Source organism: Phyllostomus hastatus, unplaced genomic scaffold, assembly GCF_019186645.2.
Source record: "Phyllostomus hastatus isolate PE091 unplaced genomic scaffold, TTU_PhHast_1.1 phas_contig_148, whole genome shotgun sequence".
Taxonomy (NCBI): Eukaryota; Metazoa; Chordata; class Mammalia; order Chiroptera; family Phyllostomidae; genus Phyllostomus; species Phyllostomus hastatus.
Window position 1 is genome coordinate 11,897,896 of NW_025333607.1, and position 10,187 is coordinate 11,908,082.

Here is a 10,187-nt window from a genome sequence, read left to right on the forward strand (position 1 = left end):
AAAAATATGTATAAAGGAAACCTCAACTACTTGTTTTCTGGTTTTGTGAGAAAGGAGCAGGTTTCTCCCATTGGTTCTGTTTCTGATCAGAAACCTTCTGTATTTGAAGACCTGTTTAAGGTAACCTGTAAGACCTAATTAAGATCACCTGTAACTGATTGGGGAGCATGCCTTTGCTGCTCGGGACCCAGGAAGGGTCATTTGGGGCTGATGAGTATCTAAAGACCTAGTTAAGATCACCTGAAGACCTGGTTAAGGTCGCCTGTAACTGGTTGGGAAGAATGCCTTTGCCACTCAGAAACCAGGGTCACTCAGGGCTGATGAGTGCTTCAGTCTGAGGCAGAGGAGCAGGTCTCGGCCAAGAGACCGGGCCTGAAAGAGCGTATCTCTGCGAAGGCTCCAGTGGACGCACTGGTGCAAGAGAATGCCTCTACCTGTGTACTATTCTATTTTGTTCTGTTTCTGTTCTGAAAAGGAAACTGAGGGTTCCAGGGAAGGTTGAAACTTCACACTCTGTAGAAAAGTGAACAAGGAAAAGTGTAAGATATGTAAATGAAGAAGGTGTATGAAAGAATACAGAGGGTTTGTAAATGTTGCAGAAGGTCTGTGGAAAACTGTAAAGATAAATGAGAAAGTGTATTGAACCAGTGACCCTTTGGTTCTCAGTCCAGCGCTTAATCCACTGAGCTGCACCAGCCAGGGCATGAATGTTCTTAATGGCATCTAGAATGGTGAATCCTTTCCAGAAGGTTTTCAGTTTGTTTGACACAGGGTTGCCCCAAACCTCCAGTTTTTTAGAACAACAAAGTATCTGCAAAGCCCATGAAACAACTATGCCTGTACTGCTTTAAGTATGTGGGTTTCCCGTGACGCCTCCACAAACCACTGCATGGGAAGTTCTGGACTAGGCAATCACTGGAGGCCCCTTCCCCTGAAAGATTTTCTTTTATTTTTCTTTTTTAAATATTTATTATTTTTAGATCGAGGGGAAAGGGAGGGAGAAAGAGGAGAGAAACATTCATGTGTGGTTGCCTCTCATGCGCCCCCTACTGGGGACCTGGCCTGCAACCCAGGCATGTGTCCCGACTGGGAATTGAACCTATCACCCTTTGGTTTACAGGCCAGTGCTCAACCAATGAGCCACACCAGCCAGGGCTAAAGATTATCTTATTTTTAAAAACTTTTGAAGATTTTTAAGTGATTTTCATCTTTCTTTAGGTAATATTGATAAGTTCACATGATTTTTTAAACAAGGTTTTTGAAAAGTCTAAGAAGTTATTTTACAAAGATTTGCAGTGAAGAGTCTGTCCCTACTTCACCTCTCTCCTGCCCACTTCCCAGACCCAGTGCCCCACACCCTCCCACACAAATGTGACCACTGTTAGTAATTTTATCACCTCCTTTCAAAGTTTCTTTGTACATATATAGGCAAATACAAACACTCGTATTTTATAGAAATGGTTATCCCGTACACTTTGTTCTGTTTTTTTTTTTTATGTAACAACATAGCTTGGAGCTCCTTTCCAAATTTGCACATAGAGAGTCCTCGTTCTTTTTTTCAGTATTACATCATGTGGACAAACCATCATTTATTTAACCAGTCTTCTACTGATGGTCACAAGGACTCATTCAATTCTTTTGCTATTTCAAACAGTGCCACGGTGAATAATCCTGTTTTCTTTCAGAACGTGATTAATTTGGGGCCTGTGCGAGGCTGGGTTGGTGCCCAGAGAGAACAGTGTAGTGCAAAGCCCACACGTGTCCTCGCCATGCTCAGAGGGCTGACGCGCATGACTCACCGGCTCCAAGATCTGTCACACGCCCCAGACTCCCAGTGGGGAGACCGGGTCATTTCTAGAGCACCAGGGGTGCACCATCGAAGGCCACAATTTGAGGAGGTCGCCAGAATCAGGAAAACCCAGCCCATTTCTGCTAAGACAGTGACTTCAAGGAATTCCCTAGCCTGTTCAACTAAGACAAGAAAGACTAATCACTGTAATTAGCTAACGGCACAATTACAAGTGATTAAGCACATTATAGAAGAGGCTCAGCTCCTACCACTGGAAACATCCCTGCTCGGCCCACTAACAGTGGGTTTCTCTGCTCTCAGTAGCATGTGCGTGCAGCCTGGGTCCACCTTCTCGGCGGGGTGGTGGTGTCACTTTCACGTTAATTTCCTGTCAACATGCTGCAGCACATAGAAATCAGCCAGGTGCTCCAAATCGTTGGCTTGGTTTTTTCATTTTTCAATTGAGATATAATTTATATGCAGTAAAATGCATAGATCTTAAGCATATAGTCCAGTTCATAAGTTCTTAAAAGTAAATAGTTCATGTAACCAACCCATTAAAATATAGAACAATTTTTTCCCTCCAAAAAGTTCTTCATGCCCCTCTTTCCAATCACCTCCCCCCACACCTTGCCTCAGGCAACTATTCTGATTCTAAATTGATTTTATCAAGGAAAAATACCTGATTACAGGACACAGGTCGTGATGCTGCACTCTCTAAGTTGAAAATTAGCATATAATTCATGCTCTCATCCTAAAATTATCAGGTGTGTGGGGGAAGTCATCCCAGTTACTGAATATGTATTCTACTTTGTTCTCCTACAGATACTTACTGTATACTTTTTTAAAACTTTATTCACTTAAGTTTACAAGTAGTCACCACTTTTGGGGACCCAGGTCTAGAAACAAAAGCGAGAAACGCACTGGGAGCTGAGAACCCGGACCTAAGCCTGTCTGCGCATCCGTCTAGGGCATCACTCCCTCCCGAGGCATCCAGAAACAGGGGTCGGGGAACGAAGCTGGGAAGGGGGCTTGAGAAAGCACAGGAGCTGCAAGGAGAATTTTACATAGTAAGGATGGACCAAAGGCACACTCAGGACTGCATGTTGCCAGTGCCCAAGGAAGTTCAAAGTCAGTGTGAACTTCTGGTACGAGTACAGGAGGGCCCGGCTCCCTCGGGGGAAACGAGCAATTTCCGGACGCGGTTGAGAGGCACGTCTGGACGGGTGCGTGGGGAATGTGGCGGTGCAGTGAGCGCCGTGGGTTCGCACGCATGCGCATAGGCCTGCAGGGCACACACACAGGACCCGAATCTAGGGAGGGCGGGCAGAACACACACATCTTCGGTTTCTGGGGTGGCTGTAACATGTATTTTACAAAATGACACGCTTGAAAGCTTTTGATAACAATCACCAAGACCTGAGACCGGTGTCTTTTGATAATTTCTCATGGATTTCTGTATTAAAAATAATTTTGCAATTTTAACCCGAATTCTTTAAGAATATCTCACTCTAGCAACTGTAATAATCGTAATATTTTTCCTTTTAAGAAATTAATATAAGACTAGCCTTAGGTGGATAAAGTTGGTTGTACACCTCAAATTTATATTATTAATCAATTTTATCCCAATAAATTTGATTAAAAAAATAAAGGGGTCACACAGTTTGTGACCCCTGTAATAGTATTTAAAGTAATAAAGTCAACTTTTACCTTAATGTAAACTTTGCTTTTTCAACATGTCCCTTAGAAGGTGAAATGGGGTTCTAATAAGTAGAAGGTGACATTGACTTTTTCTTGACCAGTTCTATGGCTCCGCCCTCTTCCCAACTTTGTTTCCGGATTTTCCAACCCGCTTGTTGCTCACCAGCTTTCTTGGCCAGCACGCCTGAGTCTCTTCTCCAGGGACCCAGCTCCGTGGGAGCTGGGACCACATCTTGTGCCTGTGCCTCTTTCATAATCCACGCCCTGCCCATGCCGTGGGGAGTCCCAGAACTTCTCAAGAGCTGGTGCGCAGCACGTGGACGCTTCTACGGCAGCTGCTCGGCCCCAGCCCCCCCCCCCACCCCCACCCGCACTGAGCCGGGACGTGGCCTCCGAGTCCTGCCAGTCCAAGGACGCTGAGCCTGGCTCTGCGTCAGGCCCCAGGTCTATTTACGACTTTTTATCTCAGGGTTTGCGCCCTGACACTTCGCACTCAGGAACCCTCCCCCCCCCCGCACCGATCCCCACACACACGTCCTTATCTGGAAAGAGAACAGTGGATCAAATAAACTTTTTTTTTCTTTTTTATGGCCCCCACGTCTCCTCTCCTTTGGTTGATTCTCCGTGGTTTGGGTCGTCCATCCTTAGATGAGAAAAAGAAAACCTGACATCCAGATACAGTATCTGTATGATCACGGGTGAGCTTATTGCTTCTCACATGTTTCCCCTTAGTAGGGAAAATCTGTCTCCCCTGGGGACAGGAACCTCTTCCTTATTCCCGCCACACAGGCCCCTGAGCTCAGCTCATGGGCAGAAGTAGTCATTGATCAATCCCAAGGCCCGGGGGCAGGAGGGGGAGCCGGAGCCCGCGGTGCCAGAAACGGGTGAGAAGCCGCTCTGCCTCTAGCTCAGCAACATATCTGCTCCCGGGAAAGGGCGAGAAAAAGGGACTCGGAGCCAGAGACGCGGAAGCCGGCGGAGCTGCACCAGTACACCAGATCCTGTGGGCACGTTGCGTGACCCCTCCGGGCCTCTGTGCTCTCAGGTGCCAAACACCTGACCTACCTACTTAATTCTCAATTTAATTTTATGACTCTTGCTATCATTATTTTTAGCAATGGCTTTATTTATTGTCTAGTGCAGATGTCAGCTGAAGCTTCCCTAATAAGACTGGTTCCAAACACCCATCACACATCCTGTGAAGTCTGATGTCCCCCCCAAATGTCAGCCCGTTCCCGGGAGGCCAGGGCGGAAGGCTTCCATTCCCACAGTCACCTCCGGCCTGGAGCCCTTGCGACGGCTGAGTCCTGTCCGTCGGTGGCCTGCCTCGTCATGTGTGTGCTGTCCCGGTCCGGAGCTGGGCCACCTCTTTCGGGGGAGTGGAGGGGACCCACACCACAACCTTAACTGAAATGTCGGATGCCTGTGTTCTCAAAAGTTTTCAGCCGTCCCATCCTATGAGGGCTTTTATCGGCGGATTCCCCACATGGAATAAGTAGCCTGGCTTGTTTTTCTCCTCGCCTCCCCTTCCCAGCTCTTCTCCTTAACCCTTCCCTTTGGGATCGTCTCTGGGATTCCAAACTCCTCTCACTCTATTCTGCAGTCGTTGATCAGCTCAGCCAGCTCAGTCCATCAAGGTGCAGGGTCAGGATTTTCCACTCAGCAAGGTCTCTCACCTTCCTCGTGAATCAGGCAGTTGTACCTGCAATTCCCTTTCTCCTTCTGTTAAGATTGTGATACAGTCTTTGCTAAATCCTTGCCAAATGACGTTTCCATGTCTGAGGAGGCAGAAAAAATGAAAAGAAGCCCCATTTTGGGTCTCGTCCCGCACAACCAGGGGAATCTGGTTTCCGGTCACAGGGAGAGAAAACTGTCACTGGGAGACGGGGACAGCTGGAGGGGTCTGCTAGATGGCCAAGTGTGTGCCGAGACTTGGGAAGGGGAATCTCAAGCTATCTGGAGGAAAGTTAGGTGTGATTGATCTTGTGATTCAAGAATAAAGAAAGGAGTGGCAGCTGGAGCAGGACCAAATAGAGTGATAAATTCTGAACAGTCCCAAAGAGGGAAGAGAGAAAAGTCAGTCCATGATCCTCTGCAACCGTAGGTGTGTGCACTGTGGGAACGGCAGCAGGGTGCTCCTCTCCAGGAGGGCTGGCAGAAGCATCTTCCCCACGTGACCTCCACGCTGACCTCCTGCCCACGCTCCCGGGCTGGAGTTCGAGCACACCGCCACACCCACCTGCAGGGGAACCTGGGAAATGCGGTCTCCGTGTGCTCAGAAGGCAGGGTGGAGCGTGCATTTAGCCCCGTGGCCTCACACTCCTTCAATTCTCCTTATTAAGGAGAATAATGGGGTCGGAGAGCTGAGGAACAGTGTCAGGAAGAGGACTGCAGCTCCCTGTCAGAAGGAGGTGGTGATGCAGCACCTTGCTGTCCCGGAAGGGCTGTCCTCTGACAGGGAGAGCTACACCTAAGGGTGCGGAGGGTGCTCAGGACAGTTAACTTCATCTTTGAGGAACTTCCCTGGACAGCAGTGCTGCCAGAAGAGGCTGACAGTGTCCTGATTTCCAGAACTTACCATGGCCCTGTCCCCTGTTCCGGTGCATCTAGGTTAACACACCTTTGAAATAGGCATAATCACCCTGAAAAGAACACGTCATCTTATTAACTATCCTGTAATTCAATCTCCGCCTTGCTTTCTCCCACTTTCATGTAATCTTCCTTAAACTCCCTCCTTAATTCCAAGTGCACTAAAGAAGCTGCAGAGTTGTCATTCTCCAGAGCACTTGAGATCTTGCTTCCCAGCAAACATCGTCAAATAAACTTACGAAGAGAGTCTGGACGTCTCTCACGTCAGTAAGCACAGTACAAAGTACAGGGTACACTTTCCTCGCAGACAGTGGACGCAGGAACAAACACTTCTCAATTAAAGCTGAGATTCTGGAAAACGGGCTTCCCGGCCCAGCTCTGCACGACATCGGGGTGATGTGCATTCACAGAACACAGCAACCGCCGCCACATGGTCGGCCTCTGGACTGGATCGCAACCCCAGCCCTCATCTGGTTCCTCGGCTCATTGCGGGGGAACACTCTGGGCCCGAGCTTCTCTCCGGGAGAACCTGGGTTTGTCATCTTTGCTTCTCCAGCACCACTGGCCAGAGACCCGACAGGAACCCGATGTCCCAGGTTGAACTGGGAAAAACCCTGGGCTCCAGGTTCCATGGTGGCTCCTGGAGGCATCTGCTGCCCCCTGGTGGCCATAGAGCTAACAGAAGGAGAACGTCAAGGCAAATGGAGTCCTTGGAGAGAGGCCAACGTGGCTGAAGGACTTTGAACTGAAAGCCACCAGGTGACAGCAGCAGCCTTCCTGGGGGACAGCAGTCCTCCACATGTTTGGTCTCAGGTCCCCTCTACACTCATAGGCTTTTTGTCAGGTGGGTTAATTACATCCTTCTTAGAAATGACAACTGAGAAAGTTTTTAAAATATTGATGTACTGATTCCTTTAAAAATAATAAACATCTCATGTTAACACATACATATATTTATGAAAATACCTACATTTTGCAAACCAAAAAAATGGCTTTAATAAAAGGGTGGTATTTGTGTACATTATTGTAATTCTTTTTAATAGTCTAATAGAAGACAGCTGGATTCTCATATCTTCTGCATTCAGCCCCTTGTGAAACTGTGTCATGCAGCTTCTGGAAAATTCCAGTGTACTCATGAGAGAAGGAAAATTAAAAAGGCAAAGAGCCCTGGCCGGGTAGTTCAGTTGGTTAGAGCGTCGTCCCGATACACCAAGGTTGCAGGCTTGATCCCCGGTCAGGGCACATACAGGAATCAACCAGTGAGTGTATACATAAGTGGGACAGCAAATCAGAGTTTCTTTCTCTCTCTCCTCTCCCTTTTATTTCTCTCTCTCTCTCTCCAAACTCAATATAAATAAATAAAGCAAAGAATATCTTAGTGTTACTATGAACTAGTTTTGATGTTGTGGGCTCCCAGGGCCCCCCTCTAAAAACTAACCCCGACTCAGGGTCCTCCTCCATCTGCTCCAGAGAGCAGGGCAGAGGGAGCAGCGAGGGGGGTTGCCTGGCGAGGGAAGAACTGCTGAGTCCCGCCCTCCCTTTCACCCCAAGTCCTGGGCATTCAGGCCGAGCGGCACCCCCGGTGGCCTTTGCTCCAAGAGGAGACTTCCGCAAAAACAGATGGGAAAGCCTTCAAATTTTTTCCTTTTGCGTTTGAAACGGTTAGACTGATGTGAGACAGAAAAATTAAGACTATTGGCTGAGTCAGTGTTTTCCTACCAGGGACAAGGTTTTTAAATTCCCTCCAGGCTGAGGAAGAGAGCAGAGTCCAAGGAGGGGGCCAGCAGAATGAGGCTGTGGTGTGGAATATGCACAATGCATGTAACTGACTACAGAATAGCACCGCTCCAGAATAGGCATCGTAAGGGGCCCAGATATCCACAAATAAAAGGCAAATAAAAAGCGGGCAAAGGCCCTGGCTGGCATAGCTCAGTGGATTGAGTGCAGGCTGCGAACCAAAGCATCGCAGGTTCGATTCCCAGTCAGGGCACATGCCTGGGTTGCAGGCCATGTCCCCAGTGGGGGCCATGTGAGAGGCAACCACACATTGATGTTTCTCTTTCTTTCTCCCTCCCTTCCCCTCTCTAAAAAATAAATAAATAAAATCTTTTTTAAAAAGTGGGCAAAGGATATGAACAAATAACCAACAAGGAAATCTGTGCAGCCGAAATGTACAAAAAGATGCTTAACCTCATTGCAAACTAAAACCTAAAGGAGGTAACATCCATCCAATCAGCAGAAGTGGAACATCTGATGATACCGAGTGTTGGCAGAGTTAGATAGAGCACAGGGGGGCCCTCAGGCTGCTGCTGGGAGGAAGAAGGGACCCAAGTGCTTGGGGAGCCAGTGGGAGGGTCCAGTCAATGAGGGGACTGCTGATATCCAAGTTCACAACAGGATGTGATGGGGGGACAATGCAAGAGTTAAACATTTTTATTTTAGCTTTAGTTAGAGTTAATAGGCTTAGTGATTCGTGCAGTTAGAACTCCGTAGTTCCAGGAACTGGAATGCAGGACCAAGGGGACCTGCCCTGACTCCGGGAAGCCCACAAACAATTCACCCTCTGTGCCAGGGATCAGGAGGGTATCTAAGGATCAGGATGGAAATGCGGTCTCCGTGTGCTCAGAAGGCAGGGTGGAGCGTGCATTTTGCCCCGTGGCCTCACACTCCTTCAATTCTCCTTATTAAGGAGGACAATGGGGTCGGAGAGCTGAGGAACAGTGTCACGAGAGGACTGCAGCTCCCCGTCAGAAGGAGGTAGTGATGCAGCGCCTTGCTGTCCCAGAAGGGCTGTCCTCTGACAGGGAGAGCTACACCTAAGGGTGCACAGGGTGCTCAGAACAGTTAACTTCATCTCTGAGGAACTCCCCTGGACAGCAGTGCTGCCAGAAGAGGCAGACAGTGCCCTGATCTCACCGTGCCCCAGGGCGGGAACGTCCAGTGAGCAGGCTGCGGATGCAAGGGTGCTGGGAAAAGCGCCGGACTGCGACTTTTATCTGATTGACCTTTCCCCCTGAATTGCAAACCTTTTTCTACCCTTTTCTTCTCCTTGTATAAAAGGTGGGCCTGAGATGAGGTGTCATGGCGGTTTTTAGGGTACATGACCCTTAGGTTGCCGGCACCTGAATAAAGTGCCCACGCAGATTCAATCTTTGTCTCTGCTTCTTGGTTCTGGCAGTGACAGCACGGATGCCAACTCTTCTGGTTTCCGATGCTCCAGGCAGTCCAGGTATAACACAGACATCCTGCAAAGCCCTGGGTGCTCCCTTCACAGCGTGACAGGATAAACTGGACTTTGGTACAGTAGAACGCTAAACAACAGTTAAAATAACCGACCCAGTGTCACATTCACATACTTGAACATCTTAAGAATGTAATATTAATTTTTTAAAATTGTCAAATATGTACAGTAAGACATCATTTCCTCCGAGTTTTAAAACCATGCCGACATGCAAAACGAATCTAAACGTGGACGGGAAGGACACAGGTTGACCTCGAGACCGTGCACAGGGTTAAATAGGGCTGGGGCGGGGTGCAAACAGGCCTGCTGTATTTGTAAAACCTAATCTGGAAAAAAATGTTGAGACTAGTCGGTTGGTTACGTGGTGGCATGCAAGTGTTTGCACACCAGTTATTTTCAGCATGTCTGAATTATCTCTCCCTTTTTTTTTCCAATCCTTTTTCCTGTCCTCCACTTGTGTGCTGGGCTCCCCTGCCTCCCAGCCACTCGGGGACCAAGCTTCCACCGGTGGAGTCTCTCCGAGGATCTTGGTTCTCTCTAATAAGAAAGGTGAAATGCCGGCTGGCTCTGACTCTCAGAATTCTAGCCTGTATTTCCCCCAGGGCCTTCAGGAGAATAGCTCCTGCTACAGACACGCTAATTGTTAGAAGAATTCTGCTTGATGCTTGAGCTTTGTCAAAGATTCATTCGCAGAAGCCTCAAGACAGAATCCGATCAGGAGGAGTCAACGAAGAGATTGGAGGTGTCCCCCTCGGATCCCCCTCGGCGCCTAGGTATCACCCACCCCTTGTCTCCTCCTCCTGTTCCTTGGCCTAGAAGATGCTTGAATTCTGGGCTCTCGTAAGGTGAGTTTGTGAAAATTATAAC